We start from the raw sequence: 21,317 nt of genomic DNA on the forward strand, positions 1-21,317 counted from the left end.
GAACACTTGTAAGATCTCAAATTTTAATGAGCATGAGAACAGAGTTAGAGTTAGGAATTGTATGCATCTGACAGTTACTGTTCTATTTATATCTTGGTTGAATACTAGAAATATCAATGATATTGCTATAGAACCATACTAGAGAGATGGTGGAAAGAAGGGAATAGTCATCTCAAGGTTCTATTTTATTTTTGTATTAGAGAATATTCTATGTAGCAAGCAGGCATTCTTGACTAAAACAAGACTCCAATTGACTGCCATGAATAATGTTAAGAAGATTCAAGGGAGAAGTTTAGTGAAAAGTAGAAGAAACATGTGAAAATATGTTTGGTGTTAGGTTATTACTGAGAATGGATTTTTACAGTGAGATCTCTATATTATTCTGACAATTCAGTATTATAGAAAGAAAATAGACTTTGAAGTAAGAAGACCTGTGATCTATACTCTTCTGGATAATTTACTTTGCAACGGACTCGGTCTCAGGTATTAACTCCACCTCAGTACATCCTCTTATTAAGTATACCCTATGACTTTGAATCTAATTAGTTTCTAGAAAGAAATCACAATTTACAAATGAAGCTGCAATATTATATCCTATATATATGTAATGTTATTAAGATTCTGTACCTGAAATACATTTCATATCATAAAATAATAGTATATGTTTTTTTGATTTTTATAGCCTCCTTTTCACAGCACTGGTGAGAGATTTCTATCCTAGGGTTCTGGAGATGGCCAAACACGTGGTACTTGACACTGGACATACACGACTAATAGCAGTTTACTGGTCATATCTACACCCAGGAGGACACTGAAAGCTGTGAAGGGCAACATAGAAGTTTGTATTTGGAAACAGAGTGAACACCCAGGGACTGTAGGAGTCAGGCTTCAGAAGATCAAGAAGGTCGGGTGCCACACTGTTTGGTTCCTGTGGGAAGATGTGATTGGCCAGTCTGAATAACTCAGTGGTCTGGTGGGGAACTGAAACTCGCTACTAAAGGATAAGCAGGAATGGTGCTCAGTCCCCGTTTAAGAGGCTGTTTGGCTACAGGACATTTTCTGTGAGAGCACTGTGGAAGGAACTTGCAGTCAGTCCATCGTGGCCTTCCCAATTGTACTATATGTTAAGGCAGCACATGACACAAAGCCTTAATTTTAGTCTTTTCACCACACTGGTCACCAAAATAAATTTGCAAAATCAAATGCAATATAGCTTTCTAAAAACAATTTGAAATCTGTGAAGTTAAGCACTTAATGTGAAAGCTACATCATAAGTGCTCTTTTTTAAGGGAAATTTTCTCCTTTGGAGGAAACAGAATGCTTCATTTCCTGGTAAATCTTTTGTGACAAAAACCAGTGTATTTAATTTTCTAAATACTTCTGAAATGCATTCAAAATTAGGGTCAGGTCTCTTGAAAACTTTTATTATTGTTTTAATTTGCAAGAATTCCTTCAAAAAGTCTTTTAATGTTAGATCTTGACAGTTTAAATGAGAAAAATTTCCCTTCAATGATCCCTACTCCCTTTTTATAGATATCAAATACCTATTATGAATAGCATTCTTTCTCATTAATGGATTTATCTTTACTTAAATTTTAAAACTCTTTTATTTGGGGAGACAGACATTGGTAATTCTCTACTTAACTGTTATGTTATTCAGTTATACTCCTTGTTCAACTATAACATATTTTTCTCTCTAGAAATGTTTTTCATGGATATTTTACCAGTTGTTCAAAACAATGCTTGGCAGAACCATAGCCATTCCTTCTCATCATGAAGGGATGAAATCTAAAGTTTTCAGTCTTATGGATCACCCATCATATTTTCTTTTTGGTGTTTTTTTTTTTAATTGCATTGGCCTAAAACCAATCAGTTTGGCACAGCATTATATTCATTATTGGTTAGAGATTTCACATGTCCACATTGTCCATATGTATAGAGTGTTGGTATATTATGTTGAGATTTACAATAAGAAAGGGTTTAAAATGTGGATTCACAAAGCACAACCCCTGTAGTTGGAGTTCACTTATAATACATTTGTTATTACTTAATGTTTATGAAAGTTTTTTTCTTCACTATCAAGCATTATACAAATAGTGTTCATAATACAACCTTGATTTTATTCCTTTCTTCCTCAATACCACTTTTTTCTTTCTTAACAGTTCCACTTTATTATTCTTCCTGTATTGATTCCTTATGCTATATCAAGATAAACTCAACCTGCCATTTTATCCACCTCTAAATCATCTCTGAATATAATGAATTACTCATTAGAACTTCCTGGACATATTTGAGAGACTCCTTTGCCCCTCAATTTCCAAGTATATTTGTGTACTTTTTTGTTAACAGTAGAAAGACAAGATATTTAGAAGAGAATAGCATTTGTGTTTATGATATTTGCCAACATTTTCTTTTTAAAATTACAGCAAAATATATTCACACAAAAGAAAGCTGTCAAATGCACTAAAATTAATGAAAACAGACAGAACATCATTTTGCCCCTTCATGTTATACATGCAAATTATGCATATGCACATATGATTATACTCAAGCATTAGCACACCCAATGTTTTATTCTTTTGTTTTTATACTTGTCTAAAATTCTAGATTAAAGTAGATATTTAAACTAATTGTGATACTTTTATTCATGTATACTCAGAAACACACCATTTCAGAAAGACGAAAGCATCAAATTTTACTTTTTGGCCTCTTACCCCAATCTTTTCTGTCATCTCTACAACGAATGGAAGGCAAATTAATACAGTGCTAATTCCCACAAATCCATGTATAATAGCGGTTATCTGATCAATAAGTTATTGACAATAAAACAAATCAATGGTAAAAGAAGAGCAAAATATTGAAATCTTAGATTCTTACAAGTGGAAAGGATGATACAAAATATGAAGGCCTTACTGCCATCTGAGTAGAGAAATATTTAAGTTTTTGTTGAACCTGGAATGTTAATATTTGAAAAACCAATGTTAAGAAAAAGAATATAAAATTAGAAATACAGGTCCTTTGAACAGACTCACAAAGTTAAGATGAGTGAAGCATAAGCTTTATGAGTTTTACCATGAATCTATCTCTATATGTAAAAATATCACATATAAAATCCCATATTCATGACTACATGCATTTAATTAAAAGTTGGGCCTTATGTTGATCCCAAATATGCCTACTTTAGAATGTTTATCTATTATCTTGTGCAAGTACTCAGAACATTTACTCCTTCCTCATGATCATCTTTTAAATATTTGAGTTAAACTGCATTTCTAATAAAAGTTTGTTCCTTTGGGGCACCTAGATGGTTCAGTCAGTTAAGTGGCTGCCTTTGGCTCAGGTCATGATCCCAGGGTCCTGAGATCAAGTCCCAATCCAGCTCCCTGCTCAGTGGACAGCCTGCTTCTCCTCTCTACCTCTGCCTGCCTCTCCTCCTGCTTGTGCTGTCAAATAAATAAATAAAATCTTTAAAAAAAAAGTTTGTTCCTTCGTTTTTTTCACTCAGAATCAAATAATCTCTGATTTCCTCAATTATTATTTATGTTACATACATTCAGAATTTCAATTCTTCTAACTTGTCATTATTCTTCTCAATGTATGGGATATAAACTACATACAACTCAACAAGTGTTAATGTAGTGACAGTTCTACATTCCATTTCTATACCATGAAGACTCAGACTATGTGACTTCCATCCTCAATGTCACTGGTAAGACAATAATGATATTATATCGTCTTAGGTAATTCTAAAGCAAACTCTTATCTGAGAGTTTGTCCTAGTGTCAGGTAATTTTATATTGCTTTAGTGTTAAACTTTTTAATTGTTCAATCTATCAACTGATCCTTGAAAAACCTCATTTGTAGATCCAATCCTGTGACTGATAATGCTACATTTCTGAAATATTCTTCAATGCTTCTGTTTAAGCATTTAAAGAGTCCCTTGAATGCAAATGACTTGTCAACCAACTTCTCTCTTCAGAGTAAATTTAAAGGGATGTTTTCTCATTTTCCAATGAGCACAGTTTATTAAAGTGTAATTGTATTGAATTTATAAATGTACTTTAAAAGTAAATATTAGTTTTGTGGTATTCACTTTAGCCTGAGGCATATTTATTTGAGCTATTATAGATGTCATGCCATGATCTTTCAATCATTGGTGGGAGTGAACAATGCAATTTAAAATCATGACTATATCTCTGTTTACTAAATGGAATGACAGAACAGGACACTCAAGATACAAATAAAGGTTTATTTTAAAACATACTTGTCCAGAAATCTACCTAAAGACCTACGGAACAAATTCTACAACCTAAGAGAGAGAAGAAGTCACATTAGAGAAGGTAGGAAGTGAGGATACATGGCTTAGGGCAGAAATAGAGGAGACAGCAATGGATTCAAAGAAGGGTGAGAAAGAGAGGAACACACAGAAGAACACAAATATAGAATGTTTCCCCAATGCCACTGGCTTAGAAAATGAAAGGGGCTGAATTTCATGAATTCTTGCAACCAGCATGGCTGAAAGCCTGGAGTTTTAATGGTTAACAAGGTTGGCTGGGATAGAGGCTTAACAAAAGACACTATGTTGCTCCTGGAGAGGAGGCAGGCAAATAGCACATGGAGTAGACAGTATAGTAATAAGGAGCTGAAGAACACCTGGGACACACTGTGGGGAGATTATTTGCTCTTCTTGCAGCTTTTCTCCAAGAGGCAGCACTCACAGAGATGTCTCTCTGGGAACGGAGTTGCTGGCTGGTGCCATTTCCCCACCCTTTAGAAAAAATACAGAGCCACCTGTGGGAAGCAGCACAGATCTGACCCTGGCAGCCAAACTTGCTTACACAAAGCCCCAGCCCCCTGTACTCTGGCTGGCCTGTCCTTCTCAATCAAGCTTGCCTCAGTCCCACCGTGACAGGTGGGACTCCGAAGACATCCCTCAGAAGACCAGCATACACCCTACCACACCATGTCTCCTGACCAGAGAGTTCTGCAGTGCCGCAGTTCTGGTGGAAGTGGTGTCAGGTCTGATTTCACAAGCAAACCAGAACATACCTAGTTAAAACTCATCACATTCAGGCCAGGGATCAAACACAGCCTATAATCAGCAAGGAGAGGCTCTGCAGACAACTGGCCTGAAGGATAGAACAGCAAAACAAAACAGCAGAACACATGAAGCACATACCTGAGACACTCTCTGAAGTGCCAGGCCCTAGCTGCTACATGACCTCTACCTTCAGGAACAGGAGACATGACTGGCTTCTTTAACACAGAAAAGAATGTAGGGATTTAGACAAAATGCCAAGACAAAGGAATTTGCCCCAAATGGAAGAACAAAATAAGGTCATGGCAAGAAATCTAAGAGCAACAGATATAGGTAACATGGCTGTTGGAGAATTTAAAGGAACAATTATAAGGATATTCAGTGGGCTTAAGAAAAGAATAGAAGACATCAGTGAGGCCCTTACCATGGAGATAAAAGAGCTAAAAAAGAATCAACCAGAGATAAAGAAAACAATAAACAAGATTGGAAACAGGCTTGATGCAAGCGGAGGACAAAGAAGGCTGAAAGATGCAGAGGAATGAATTAGTGCCCTAGAAGACAAAATAATAGAAAACAATAAAGCTGTCTCTAAACAAAAGAGATTAAGAAGTATTATGCAACACAAGAAGACTTAAGGAACTTGTTGACTCCATTAAATGTAATAACATTTGTATTATAGGAGTCCCAGAAGAAGTACAGAAAAGAGGATAGAAAAGCTATTTAACAGGTTACTGCCTATGTTCTCTTCTAGGATATTGATAGATTCCTGTCTCACGTTTAGGTTTTTTATCCATTTTGAGATTATTTTTGTGTATGGTGTAAGAAAATCGCCAAGTTTCATTCTTCTACACATAGCTGTCCAATTCTCCCAGCCCCATTTATTGAAGAGACTGTCTTTTTTCACTATATATTTTTTTCCTGCTTTGTCGAAGATTAGTTGACCAGAGAGTTGAGGGGCCATACGTGGGCTCTCTACTCTGTTTCACTGGTCTATGTGTCTGTTTTTGTGTCAGTATCATGCTGTTTTGGTGATCACAGCTTTGTAGTAAATCTTGAAATCAGACAACGTGATGCCCCCAGTTTTGTTTTTCTTTTCCAACATTTCCTTAGCAATGTGGGTTTTCTTCTAGTTCCATAGAAATTTTGGGATTGTTTGTTCCAGCTCTTTGAATAATGCTGGTGGAATTTTGTTTGGGATGGCATTGAAAGTATAGATGGCTCTAGGCAGTATAGACATTTTAACAATGTTTATTCTTTTGAACCATGAGCATGGAATTCTCTCCATCTTTTTATTTCTTCTTCAATTTCTTTTGTAAGTACTCTGTTGTTCCTTGAGTACAGATCCTTTACCTCTTTGGTTAGGTTTATTCCCAGATGTCTTATGGTTCTTGGTGCTATAGTAAATGGAATCTATTCTCTAATTTCCCTTTCTGTATTTTCATTGTTAGTGTATAAGAAAGCAACTGATTTCTGTACATTGATTTCATATCTTGCCACATTACTGAATTGTTGTATGAGTTCTAGTAGTTTGGGGGTGGAGTCTTTTGGGTTTTCCATACAAAGTATCATGTCATCTATGAAAAGAGAGAGTTTGACTTATTCTTTGCAAATTTGAGTACCTTTTTTTTCTTTTTGTTGTCTGATTGCTGTTGCTAGGACTTCATGTACTATGTTGACAATAGTAGTGAGGGAGGACATCCTTGTGTTCCTAATCTCAAAGGGAAAGTTGTCAGCTTTTCCCCATTGAGGATGATATTCACTGTGGGTTTTTCATAGGTAGATTTTATGAAGTTGAGGAATGTTCCCTCTATTCCTATACTTTAAATTGTGTTAATCAGGAACAGATGCTGTATCTTGTCAAATGCTTTTTCTGCATCAGTTTAGAGGACAATGTGGTTCTTCTCTCTTCTCTTATTGTTCTGTTCTATCATATTGATTGATTTGCAAATGTTGAACCACCCTTGCATCCCATAGATAAATCCCACCTCGTAATGGTGGATAATCTTTTTAATGTACTGTTGGATCCTATTAACTAAGATCTTGTTTAGAATATTGGCATCCATATTCATCAAGGATATTGGTCTGAAATTCTCCTTTTTGGTTGGTTCTTTGTCTGGTTTGGGTCAGGGTAATGCTGGTTTCTGTTTCAAAATCCTAGGGGAGAGCATAGGCAGTAACCTCTTCAACATCAGCCACAACAATTTCTTTCAAAATATGTCTCCAAAGGCAAAGGAAACAAAAGTGAAAATGGACGTTAGGGACTTCATCAAGATCAAAAGCTCCTGCACGGCAAAGGAAACAGCCAACAAAACAAAGAGGCAACCCATGGAATAGGGGAAGATATTTGCAAATGACACTACAAAGGGCTGATATCCAAGATTTATAAGGAACTCTCAAATTCAACACACACAAAACAAATAATCATATCAAAAAATAAGCAGAAGACATGAACAGACACTTCTCCAAAGAAGACATACAATGGCTAATCAACACATGAAAAAATGTACATCATCATTAGCCATCAGGGAGATTGAAATCAAAGCTACATTGAGATACCACCTTATACCAGTTAGAATGGCCAAAATTAACAAGACATTAAATAACAAGTGTTGGAGATGATGTGGAGAAAAGGGAACCCTTTTATACTGTTGGTGGGAATGCAAGTTGGTGCAGCCACTTTGGAAAACAGTGTGGAGATTCCCTAAGAAATTAAAAATAGAGCAACTCTATAATCCTGCAATTGCACTACTAGGTATTTACCTCAAAGATGCAAATGTAGTGAAAAGATGCAGATGCTATTGTTCATAGCAACAATGGCCACAGTCACCAAACTGTGGAAAGAACCAAGATGCCCTTCAACAGATAAATGGATAAAGAAGGTATGGTCCATATATACAATGGAGTATTATTCCTCCACCAGAAAGGATGAATACCCAACTTTTGTATCGACATGGACTGGACTGGAAGAGATTATGCAGAGTGAAATAAGTCAAGCAGAGAGAGTCAATTATCATATGGTGAACTATATGTTCCTTGTGGAGCATAAGGAATAACACAGAGGACATTGGGAGATGGAGAGGAGAAGTGAGTTGGGGGAAATTGGAGAGGCAGATGAACCATGAAAGACTGTGGACTCTGAGAAACAAACTGAGTGTTTGGGAAGGGAGGGGGTGGGGGGGTGTTGGGTGAGGCTTGTGGTGGATATTATGGAGGGCACATATTGCATGGAGCACTGGGTGTGGTGCATAAACAATGAATTTTGGAACACTGAAAAAAAATAAAATTTTTTAAAAATTTTAAAAAGTTATTTAAAGACATAATAGCAGTAATCTGAGGAAAGAAACAGAGATCCAGATCCAAGAGGCACAGAGAACTCCCTCAAAATCAACAAAATCAAGCCAACACAAAGGCATATTGTAATTAAATTGTAAAATTTAGGGATAAAGAAAAAAATCTCAAAAGCAACAAGACAAAAGAAATCCTTAACTTACAAGGGAAAATCCATAAGACTAGCTTGAGATTTCTCAACAGAAACTTGGCAAGCCAGAAGAGATTGTTATGATATATTCAAACTGCTGAATGGGAAAAATCTGCAGCCAAGAATATTCTATACAGTAAGGAAAGAGTTTCCTAGACAAACAAAAACTAATAGGAGTTTGTGACCACTAAACCAGCCCCACAAGAAATATCAAAGGCGACTCTTTGAGTGCAAAGGAGAAACCAAAAGTGACAAAGACAAGAAAGGATCAGAGAAAATCTTTAGAAGCAATGACAAAACAAATAATAAAGTAGCAATAAATACATATCTATCAATAATTTTTTAATGTAAATAGACTACATACTCCAATCAAAAGACATAAAGTGTCAGAATTGATACAAAAAACAAGACCCATCTATATGCTACCTACAAGAGACTCATTTTATTTTCTTTTTTAAAGATTTTATTTATTTATTTATTTTTGACAGAGAGAGACACAGTGAGAGAGGGAAGAGAAGCAGGGGGAGTGTGAGAGGGAGAAGCAGGCTTCCCACCAAGCAGGGAGCCTGATGTGAAGCTCAATCCCAGGACCCCAGAATCATGACCTGAACCAAAGGCAAATGCTTAATGACTGAGCCACCCAGATGCCCCACAAGAGATTCATTTTAGACTTAAAGACACCTGAAGATTCAAAGTGAAGAGGTGGAGAAACATTTACCACACAAATGGATGTCAAAACTAGAGTAGCTCTACTTACATAGGACAAAAATAGACTTTAAAATTAAGACTGTGAAAGAGACAAAGGGCATTATAGAATCATAAAGGGGATGATTCAACAAGAAGATATAATTATAAATATTTAAATACCCAACATGGAAGCACCCAAATATACCAATAATAACCAGTATAAAAGAACCAATTGAAAATAAGACAATGTTGGGGGACATTAACACCCCACCAACATCAATGGACAGATCTAAGCAGAAAATAAAAAAGGAAATAATGTCTTTGAATGACACACTGGGCCAGATGGACTTAACAGATATATTCAGAAAATTCCATCCTAAAATGACAGAATATACAAGAGCACATGGAACATTCTCCAGAACAGATCACTTATTAGGTCACAAAATAGGCCTCATCAAATATCAAAAGATTGAAATCATACCATGTACCTTTTCTGACCACAACACTATAAAACTAGAAGTCAATCACAAGAAAAAATTTAGAAAAACTACAAATTTATGGAGGTTAAATCAAATGCTACTAAACTATGAATGGGTCAACCAGGAAGTCAAAGAAGAAATTTAAAAAAATACATAGAAACAAATGAAAATGAAAACCCAAGTTTCCAAAACCTTTGGGATACAGCAAAAGCAGTCTTATGAAGGAAGTATATAGCAATAGAGACCTACCTCAAGAAGAAGGAAAAACCTCAAATAACCTAACCTTATATCTAAAAGAGCTAGAGAAAAAAGAAGAAGAAGAAGAAGAAGAAGAAGAAGAAGAAGCAGCAGCAGCTTAAAGCCTGCAGAAGGAAGGAAACGATAAAAATTACAGTAGAAACAAATGTTATAGAAACTAAAAAAGCAAAAAAACAGATCAATGAAACCAGGAGCTGGTTCTTTGAAAAAATTAATAAACTAGATAACCTTCTACTAGATTGATCAAAAAAGAAAATAGAAAGGACCCAAATAAATAAAATCACCAATAAGAAAAGAGAAATCATAACCAACACCACAGAAATACAAATTTTATTTTGTGAAATTTTATTATGAAAAATACAAATTTTATTATGAAAAGCTATATGTCAACAACTTCAACAGCCTGGAAGAAATGGATTAATTCATACAAACATATAAACTACCAAAACTGAAACAAGAAGAAATAGAAAACTTGAACAGACTGAAAACCAGCAAAATGCTAGAGGAGAAAATAGGCAGTAACACCTTTGACACTGGCTGTATCAACTTCTTATCAGATCATTTCCTGAGGCAAGGGAAACCAAAGCAAAATGAACCACTGGGACTTCATCAAGCTAAAAAGCTTCTGCACAGCAAAGGAAACAATCAACAAAACTAAAAGGTGACCCTTGGAATGGGCAAAGATATTTGCAAATGACATACCTGATAAAGGGTTAATATCCAAAATCTATTAAGAACTCACCAAACTCAACACCCAAACAACAAATAATCCAGTTAAAAAGTGGGTAGAAGACATGAATAGACATTTTTTTTTGAAGAAGACACACAGATGACTAACAGACACATGAGAACATGTTGAACATCACTCATCATTAGTGAAATACAAGTCAAAAGTACAATGAGTTATCCCCTCACACCAGTCAGAATGGCTAAAACTAACAACACAGGAAACAACAGATGTTGGGAAGGATGCAGAGAAAGGGGTACCCTCTTGCACTGTTCGTTGGAATGTAAACTGGAGCAACCACTCTGGAAAACAGTATGGAGGTTCCTCAAAAAGTTAAAAATAGAGCTATCCTATGATCCAGTAATTGCACTACTAGATATTTACCTAAAGTATACAAAAATACTGATTCAAAGGGGCACATTCATCCCGATGTTTATAGGAGCATTATCAATAATAACCAAATTATGGAAAGAGCCCAAATGTCTATCAATAGATGGATAAAGAAGGTGTGGTATGTATATACAATGGAATATTACTCAGCCATCAAAAAGAATGAAATCTTGCTCTTTGCAATAACATGGATGAAGCTAGAGTATCATTGTAAGCAAAATAAGCCCTTCAGAGAAAGACAAATACCATAGACTTTCACTCATATGTGGAATTTAAGAAACAAATGGACACAGAGAAAAAAAGAGAGGCAAACCATAAAACAGATTCTTAACTATAGAGAACAGAGTTGCTAGAGGGAAGATGGTAGGGTTGGGGGTGAACTACATGGGTGATCGGGTGATAAGGAGGACACTTGTGATGAGCACTGGTCAGTATTATGTAAGTGATGAATCACTCAATTCTACACCTGAAACTAACATTACAGTGCATGTTAACTAGAATTTAAATAAAACCTGAAACTAAAAGAAAAACAAAAAAGACTATGTAGCCAAAATTAGAACTCAAACTCAAGTTGCTTAATATGTATTTAATGTGCCTACCTTCCCCACCATTTTTGAATTAGTCATTTATGAAATTGAATTGAAGTGAATCATTTATACCTTCCATCACTCTCCAACTTTTGCTACTTTTAAATATTGAGATCATTCATTCAAGGATGACTGAACACATGTTTAATTGCTTAATTTACTAATATCATCTTAATGAATGTGAATTATAACTCATCCAATTTATTTTGTGATTGACAGTGATGATACAATTAGAACTCAAACAAAGCAAGTTAGTTTTCTTCTATTTGATAGGATGAGTCATAGCCTTTGCCTGATAGAACACATCCTTCAAACATGTAGCAAAACAGGAAGTTTGCATCTTTATGGATCCCATCAGTGATGTCAAAAATGTTTCACCTGCATTAATTCCAATCGTTATCTGCCATTTTGTTTCTAGCAGGCAGGCAGTCACGTCTGAGACTTTGCCAAGTACTAGGAAAGAGTACTAATAAGATATTAGGCATCAACACTATTATCACAAAAACCATAGTCTACTGGTAAAGAGAAATTAAGTAAAAATACATACACACACACATGTGCGCGCACTTGCGTAAAAGAGTCCAGATGACATGGTTATTTCTTAAATAAGGTCATGAAGAGGAATGTTTTCTAATTCCTACAGTATGAGTGGGCCTGTGATTTGTTCATTCCATTTATGATCTTATTCAAACCTCACACAACCTGACAGGAGATATATTAAATGTACATGAAAAACAAGGAAACATACTCTGAAAGAATAAAGCAATAGATTTAATAATTTCTAGGACTGAGATTTGTATTCAAGCAGTTCTATTTGATTTTGAAGTCAGTGTCTGAGTTCTTTCTGCAACATCAAAAAGGCTATTTTGCATTGACATTGTATTACCATCTGGTTCTTTTGCTGTAGTATTTTAGTAGATTTTTCAAATTCCCAAGTGAAATAGAAAAGGTTTAAATAACTTTAAAGGAAATGTCATAGCAAGGATTTATTTTATCTGTTTCTCTCCCCCCCCAAAATTGACACTTATGGTATTATATAAACAGAGTCATTATGAAAAACACAGACCTCATAAAAATTTTTGTAATACAAAATGCTCTTAGCATTTGAACTAAACTTGAAAAAACAAGAAGATAACACATTGTAATCATAATTTTGTCAACAGAAGTTTATTATTCTTTGCATTAAAATGGAATTATCTTCAAATAAATCTATATAAACAATATTTGAACAAACACAATGAGCTATTTTGGCCTCTTTAAGGTCTTTTAGATAATTTCTGCACTATTTTTATAGCCTGGGAGTTAAGGTGACACTAAAATATGACACAGCCAGCGATGGATATTTAGAATGAGTCTACTCAGCATCACAAGCCTATGAAGACCTCTTGATTTGAAAACTCCTTGTGGAAAAGTCAGAGACTTCCATGGTACCTGGTAAGAGAGGTCATGTCACAACAAACAGCACACGTAATCAATTACGTTTGTTTTTCCAGAGATTTTTATGGTGACAGGGGAGAAAAATCAACACATTTAAAAACAGAGGTAACAGGACAAATTTTAAAGACAGATGAGGTGTAGAACGGTGTCTGACAGATGGCCAGGATTAAAAAATATGTGTTAAATGAATAAATGGTAGAATGGGATGCAATAAGGTATGAAATCAAACTTGTACTCTATTCAGCTTTTCTGTTTCTTAATGTCTGACCCCAGAATAGAAATTATTTCAGGCCAAGGAAGCAAGGAATAGGAAAAAAAAAAAAATGTTTTACATACAATATAATGGACTTGATATTCTCTTTCCTACTATGAAAAAAGTAGGTGGGGGTGAGTAGGTGGGTCCTCTGAGGCTCTTCAAAGATTTTTCACCCTCTGCCTGTGTCAGACAGACAGCTTTTTCTGTGGAGCACTTGATCAACAACGTGTGTGAGCCGTGAATACCTGGGTTGCCCTGCTGGGAGCAGGGTACTCTGTCTGTTAAGGATGTACATTGCTGTCTGCAGGCTCTGTCAGCAGGAGCCTGAGGAAAAGCAAAAGAAAACTCAACAGAGGTAATTCACAGGGGGGCGAAACCCACACATCAGTAAAGTAGAGGTGGCAGAGTGTTTCAGCATCCACTGGGAGCTCTATCAGAAAAATGAAAGTGCTACTTTGGATTGTAAGGAGCAGCGTGGGGTGAACTCCACAAAGAGAGAAAATAACACAAATTGTCTACCTGTGATAAACTAGTCAAGTTCCTGGAGTAGTGGTTTCAGAACAGCCTGCTTCTTTCTTCCGGTCAATTGAATGCCTTTTAGGTGGGGGTGATTCAGTGCAGGGGTTGTATTTAGAGTAATCAAGTGTTGAGGATAAAACATTTGGGAATGTATAATGTCTACGTGGTTATGGCCAGTGAACACTCACTTGGGCAAAAGCAAAGAGTGAAAAAGAAATTACCTTTATATACATAGAAAGCATATTTTACTCTTCAGATTTTTAAAACATATGACAAGCCACCTTGGGCAAATAAAGGGAATTTTTCAGAGTCTAATACAGTGTGGCATTTTGGAAGGTTGACATTCACCCTAAAGACATAATAATAGACTATAATAAAACGCAACCCTTCATCCTACTTTTTACATCCTGATCTCTGGCAGTGCTTTCCAAATGAGCAAGGAATTTGATATGACTCAAGTAATTATCATGCTTTAAAGACAGGAAAAGGCACAAATAAGTCAGAGGCAGGTTTTCTGTCTTATCTAATGAGTAGAAATTTGGTGTTATTTAGCCTATGTGGCTTTAGAATAAGCCATAACAAATACAGATATACTGTTTCTTTTTATCTTTAAAAAGCAAGTGCTTCATTATTCATGCATCCATTTAGCATATACTATTGTGGATTTTGGTATTCTATGTTTTGCATGCCTCTAATACAAAATCAAGTAAGAATGTCATTAAAATTTAAAAAAAGTATTATGAAACCTATCAACCACCTGACATTTAATTTAAATCAGACCTGCCATTCATTTTTAATAACATTTATGAATCTCTGAGGTGGAAGAAATCAATACACATTTTTAGAAAAACAAAATCAGCAGGAAGTAGAAGACCCTCAGCAATACTTTGATTTTCTTCTGGAAAAGCAGCAAACAGCAAACGACATTGTTTTGTTGTTCCTCTTATCTAAATGCTCCTGAATTCCTTTAGTCATGCAGCACTGTGTTGGTAGAGAAACATATTTACTAAAAAGCTAAAGCCTTCAAAGTGATTGTTTACTCTGATCCTTTCACATCTATACCTTCCTCTCACTCTTTCTCTCTGTGCCTTCTATTACCCCAAAAGACAAACAGAAGTATATAAAAAAGACTCTTCTTTGTTTTTCCAAGACCAAGAGCAATCACGAAAGAGGAATACCACAGAGTATTGGGAGCATCTGCAGGAGGGAGAGAGCTAAGGGAAAAAGCCCACTAAAAATGCGTATGGAAACGATTGTGGGGGAAAGAAACAGTGATTGGAGACTGTGGTTTTGATACATATTTTAAGTAAGGCCTGAGGGGGATATGAATCGGCACTTCTGAGGACAGAATTTTTACCTTAAATGATGTTAAAGCTGGTTTCAATGACTAAAAAAAGCAAATTTCTGATGAAAATGTGGAATTTTCCTACCTAAAATGACCCTCTAAATCAAGCTGACAACAGACTGTTAATATATCAATTATCAAATGACAAACGTTCTGGAAGCTCAGGGAGTTAATGGACTGGACTTCAGATAGCCATTAGAAGGCAGCACCTTTTGGGCGCCTGGGTGGCTCAGCTGGTTGAGCGACTGCCTTCGGCTCAGGTAATGATCCCAGACTTCCAGGATCAAGTCCCGCATCAGGCTCCCAGGTCTTTGGGGAGTCTGCTTCTCCCTCTGATCTTCTCCTCTCTCATGTTCTCTCTCACTCATTCTCTCTCAAATAAATAAATAAAATTAAAAAAAAAAAAGGCAGCATCTTTTTACTTGTGTATCAGGCTCTTTTAAAGTGGATCCCAATGAAATCCCTACCTGTAGTGCACTACTCTCTCTGCCTGCCCACTTTTCTAGTTCTGGACTTCTTGCCTTCAGCGCTACTAATGTCTCTGGCCATGGAATTCTTTGTTGTGGGAACCATCCAAGGGGATGTTTAGCAGCATGCCTGGTTTTCACATACTAAATGCCAATAGTGTCTCCCTGTTGTGAGAATAACGGCACTGCTATGTGTGTCCTGGAGGAAACAAAACTGCTACCTGTCAAGAACCACTGTGCTAATTTCAATGAACTGCTGAATTATTTTTGAATTAAATAATTACTTTTTATTTCCGGAACATGCTCATGTTTCACTACTTTCTGCTTTGCCCATTCTGTTGTTTATGTTTTCAGTGGTTTCCTATCTTTCTCTAGTGTGCTTCTTATTCTTCAAGCCCAAATTAAATGTAACTCCCTGTGAAGTTCCCAAAATGGTAAGTCACTTCCATTTCTAAATCATAAGGCACCTTCTATGTACCTTTATCATATTCTATAATAATCATTTGTGTATATATACATTTCCTCTGTTGCAATTCAAAACATTTAAGGGCAGGAACTTATCTCTTTTTTCCCTTCTACATAACCCAATATAATGCATCATACCTAGTAACATCAACGGTAACAACCACAAAAAACATCAGCAAGCATTAATGTCTATTCAGGGACTGTTCCAAGCACATGTCATCCACTTGCTCATGTTATCCTCACAATTTATTGTGAGATATGCACTATTATTATTGCTATTTTATAGATAAAAGAGCTGAGGCCCAAAGAGGCTAAATAGTTTGTCCAAGGCTACAGAAGTAGGACATGGTTGGTTTGAATCCAGATAATCTGACTTTATACCTACACTTTGCATTGCCATTATGCAGCACCAGCTTCCTAAGAAAAGGTATGAATATGGGTGAAATTAACATTGTTAAAGCAATGATTTACATAGGGGAAAGATGAATTGGTATCACCATCTCTGATAAAAGGAGAATGTACAGGCCATAGCGATACAACTTAATGTAACTCAGTAGACCTAAGAGATAAAGAAGACACAGTTTTAGAAATAACATGAATGAAATTCATTATTTGGCATTTGATGTAATATAGGGATTAAAGGGTTTAGGGCTGACAAAGGGACAATAAGAAAGTAAAGATTGGTCACTAAGTTTGAAGATAATTGCAAAATTAAAAAAAAGAAACAACACCTGAATTTATACAAAATCTGCTTTTACCTAAAACACACAAAGCAAAGCAAATAGCTTTATTCCATCAGTTGACATCAATTGTCATGCAAGCACTGGTGGTCTAATATGAGGCAAAATTATGGCTTCCTCACCTCTATTAAAACTCTACAACATTTATTTCTACAATAAAGTGTATGGGCACCTCTATATACTTACTAAATTACTCATTTTCTTTAGCTGACCATCTTACACCTCAGCAACTGTAATGAATAAAATAAATTTGAAACTAGTAGATTGCTTTTTTCAACAAGGAGAAGTCAAATAACATTGAATAGATGCTTTTAGAAATTTATTAAGATTCTTATATTCTTCAAAGATCACCTCTGCAGATAATTTTACTAAGAAGCACAAAGCTCTCAGGACATGACCGTATCTGTTTAAGTATAACCTTGAAATTCTCAGCAGCTCTTACATAGTCATTGATGGCTGGAACTATCAAACTGTATCTATCCCTTAGGTACTTTTGTTTGCCAATAACATGATGTATGAGAATCAATGGAATCATGTTACAAATCTAAAGTATATCCAGAAATTCCTTGCAGATATGGAAAAATTTCAGATTTGAAATTAAGTTTTTCTGTTGAGAACAGGCTATTCTTTTTAGTCTAATGAGACTAAGCAAATTGAAGCAGGGATGTAAACAGTTTCAAATTTATGTACATCATCCATTGCCATCCTCTTGCTAATAAGTAACATCCAGTCATTCAGTTATTGCTAGCATAACAGTATCCTAATGCCTTGTCCTTTGTTTGAACATTTTTGTACAAATAACATTTCAAAATAACTGAGCAACACTCTATTAGCCACCACTGACTTTTGGAACTGCTTCCTCCCCTACATCAGCAAGTTGACACTAGGTGTATGTTTTGCCCACGTCTTCGTCCAAGCAGCTGTTCTGCTTGGGCGACCTTCTATGTGGTCTCTGGGGTCCCGGTTCTTTCATATTATGACTTTCCTCTCCATCACACACTCCTCTATATAGTGAAAAGGGAGGAAAAGAGAATGTGAGTCGCTTCAGAGGTTTCTAGGGGCCACGATTCTGATCTGCACATATCACAATGAACATATATAACAGATCGGAACTCAATCCTATGGCAACCTCAAACTGCGAGAAGGACTGGAAAGGGTAGCATCGTGCTGAGACTGGAAGACAAAGGAAACAGTTTGGTAAACACAGAGCAAACTCAGCCATAGCTTTCTGAACAACAGGTTTATTAAATACTTAGATACATATATCATATATACATTCCTATTTTCTATATCTATGAACCTATGTAACTAAAATGTCTCTTCAGATTAATTTCTCATTTGACCATCAATCATTCTCATTCATTTTTCAGTAATATTAGTCCAGTTGTGTTCTTTCTGTATTTCGTTATTGTCTTTGTGCATCATACTCTGTTGATCTTTGCTCTTCTTTTCATGTGTCCTATAATATCTTCTCTTTTCTGACTCTATCAGTGGTACTTCCCATAACTATGTTAGTCAAATAATATTATCTCTTCTCACACTTGAGATTAAAAAAGAGATTTGTTGGGTCTCAGAACCCAAAAACAGATTGACACCAAAACCTTGGGAAGGTCAGAGATACGGCTGAACCTCACGAGCAAATGGAATCCATGGCTCCTAATCCACCAGGACTTTGTCTCTAATTTTCATCTTTGCTTCACTCTAAAGAACAGATGCCCAAATATGTTGGAAAGCATTATTTTCACATCTTCGGGAATCTATAACAAGAAAGTAACCCTTTCTCAGTTTCCAATTAAAAAATTCCACTTGGTTTAGTCACATGTCCAACCCAAGATCAATCAAGGGTTCCTCAGGGAAGGTCACATAGGATAATGACAGCTTCCTTGGGCATAAAATATTTGTAGAAGTATGTGGAATGGAGCAGGTGAGGTGGGAGCAGAAAGGTGAATTTGGGGAGTTGAAGAGTAACTCCTGGTACTAGGAAGCCACATAATGCATTTGCTTCTGTAGAAACTCGGATTTTTCTCAGCATTTTCAGTGCAGTTATTATGCTGCAAAAACTTGCAATCCTCACCAGAAACTTTTGTTTTTAGATTAAAGAGTCTTCATTTTTTTCCTTTTCTCTTTTCTTCTTTTTTATCATGATTTATTACTAACTTTCTTTTCTCATTCCTAAATTATCATCTTGATCTCTCTGAACCTCCATGTAGCATACAGTGCTATATTGCTATTAAATATCACCTATCATATTATTCTCAGCATAAGTATCTGAGGCTATATTCACGTTTTGGACACATACTTTCTAAAAAACACTGGGACTTGGAGTCCTCAAAGATAAGTCCTCAGACTTTTCTGATTGTGAGCCAAATGAAAACTATTTTATGCATCATAATTTAGCACAGATTCACACATAGGTACACATATGTGCTGAAGTAATGAAAAGTTTTTTGAAAAAGGTTTATCTTTGTGTGATGCACTCTATTTGTTTTATCATATTTCATTTGTAAAGTGCTGGTCACAAACAGCTGATTTCACAACTGTTAGTGATATAGGAAAGATGATGTTAGTGTTGGAAAGGAAGAATTTTTGAGATGTCTTTGGTGCAAAAAGGTTATTATGTTAAAGCACAGGAACAGGACCTGTGGGCAAAAAGAGCTGCAATGGGTCATGAGGAGTGGCCCATTATATACTTCCAAATTGGGAGGGAGTTAGGGATTGTGTAAGTCTCTAAGGAATTTTGGAAGCAAGGTTTCCAGGACCTTAAAAGGGCTAGCTATTGTTGGGAAAAAGTCATTTATTACCATCTAATAAAACATTTGTCATGAGACCCTTGAGATATATATTCGTGGGCCATATGCTTGGGGGATGATTACCTAAACATATCTTGGGGGTTTGGAGATAAAGGAAGTTTCCAAAGGAATTTTTATATGTTTAGGTAGACTTACAGTATCTTGAGGGCAGGGGAAGGGGGGAAGTGGTCAAGCTAGGATTGCCTTTTGCCCTTAGCAAAGTATTAACACTGAGGCAGTTGAGTCCCTAGAGGAATGTCACTCAGCCTGTTTCAAGGACTTGTTAGTGGTTATAATTTTTCCTCTTCCTTTGTTTCCCACATCATTAGTTCTAAGGTAACTCACTCTGGCCAACTGAACTCTTAGGATATAGACCATATAGAGTACAGTGACCAATCCCATCTACTGTTCCTGCTGGCTGACTGTTAAGCATGCAGGCCTGAAATTGCCTTGACCACACCTCTCAGATATTACACAGTGACTACAGCATCACCAACTCGAGGACAAAGTAGAGTGATCCATCTTTAAAAATCAGAATATCTGAACTGTTCCAAAAAATAGAAATGGAAGGAAAACTCCCAAACTCATTTTATGAGGCCAGCATCACCTTGATCCCAAAACCAGACAAGATTCCCATCAAAAAAGAGAGCTATAGACCAATATCCTTGATGAACACAGATGCAAAAATTCTCACCAAAATACTAGCCAATAGGATTCAACAGTACATTAAAAGGATTATTCACCACGACCAAGTGGGATTTATCCCAGGGCGGCAAGGTTGGTTCAACATCCGCAAATCAGTCAATGTGATACAACACATCAATAAAAGAAAGAACAAGAACCGTATGATACTCTCAATAGATGCTGAAAAAGCATTTGACAAAGTACAGCATCCCTTCCTGATCAAAACCCTTCAAAGTGTAGGGATAGAGGGCACATACCTCAATATCATCAAAGCCATCTATGAAAAACCCACTGCAAATATCATTCTCAATGGAGAAAAACTGAAAGCTTTTCCACTAAGGTCAGGAACACAGCAGGGATGTCCATTATCACCACTGCTATTCAACATCATACTCGAAGTCCTAGCCTCAGCACTCAGACAACAAAAGGAAATTAAAGGCATCCAAATCAGCAAAGAAGAAGTCAAATTATCACTCTTCGCTGATGATATGATACTCTATGTGGAAAACCCAAAAGACTCCACTCCAAAACTGCTAGAACTTGTACAGGAATTCAGTAAAGTGTCAGGATATAAGATCAATGCACAGAAATCAGTTGCATTTCTCTACACCAACAACAAGACAGAAGAAAGAGAAATTAAGGAGTCAATCCCATTTAAAATTGCACCCCAAACCATAAGATACTTAGGAATAAACCTAACCAAAGAGGCTAAGAATCTATACTCAGAAAACTATAAAGTACTCATGAAAGAAATTGAGGAAGACACAAAGAAATGGAAAAATGTTCCATGCTCCTGGATTGGAAGAATAAATATTGTGAAAATGTCTATGCTACCTAAAGCAATCTACACATTTAATGCAATTCCTATCAAAGTACCATCCATCTTTTTCAAAGAAATGGAACAAGTAATTTTAAAATTTATATGGAACCAGAAAAGACCTCGAATAGCCAAAAGAATATTGAAAAAGAAA

This window comes from Neovison vison, chromosome 2 (assembly GCF_020171115.1).
Source record: "Neovison vison isolate M4711 chromosome 2, ASM_NN_V1, whole genome shotgun sequence".
NCBI classification, from domain to species: domain Eukaryota; kingdom Metazoa; phylum Chordata; class Mammalia; order Carnivora; family Mustelidae; genus Neogale; species Neogale vison.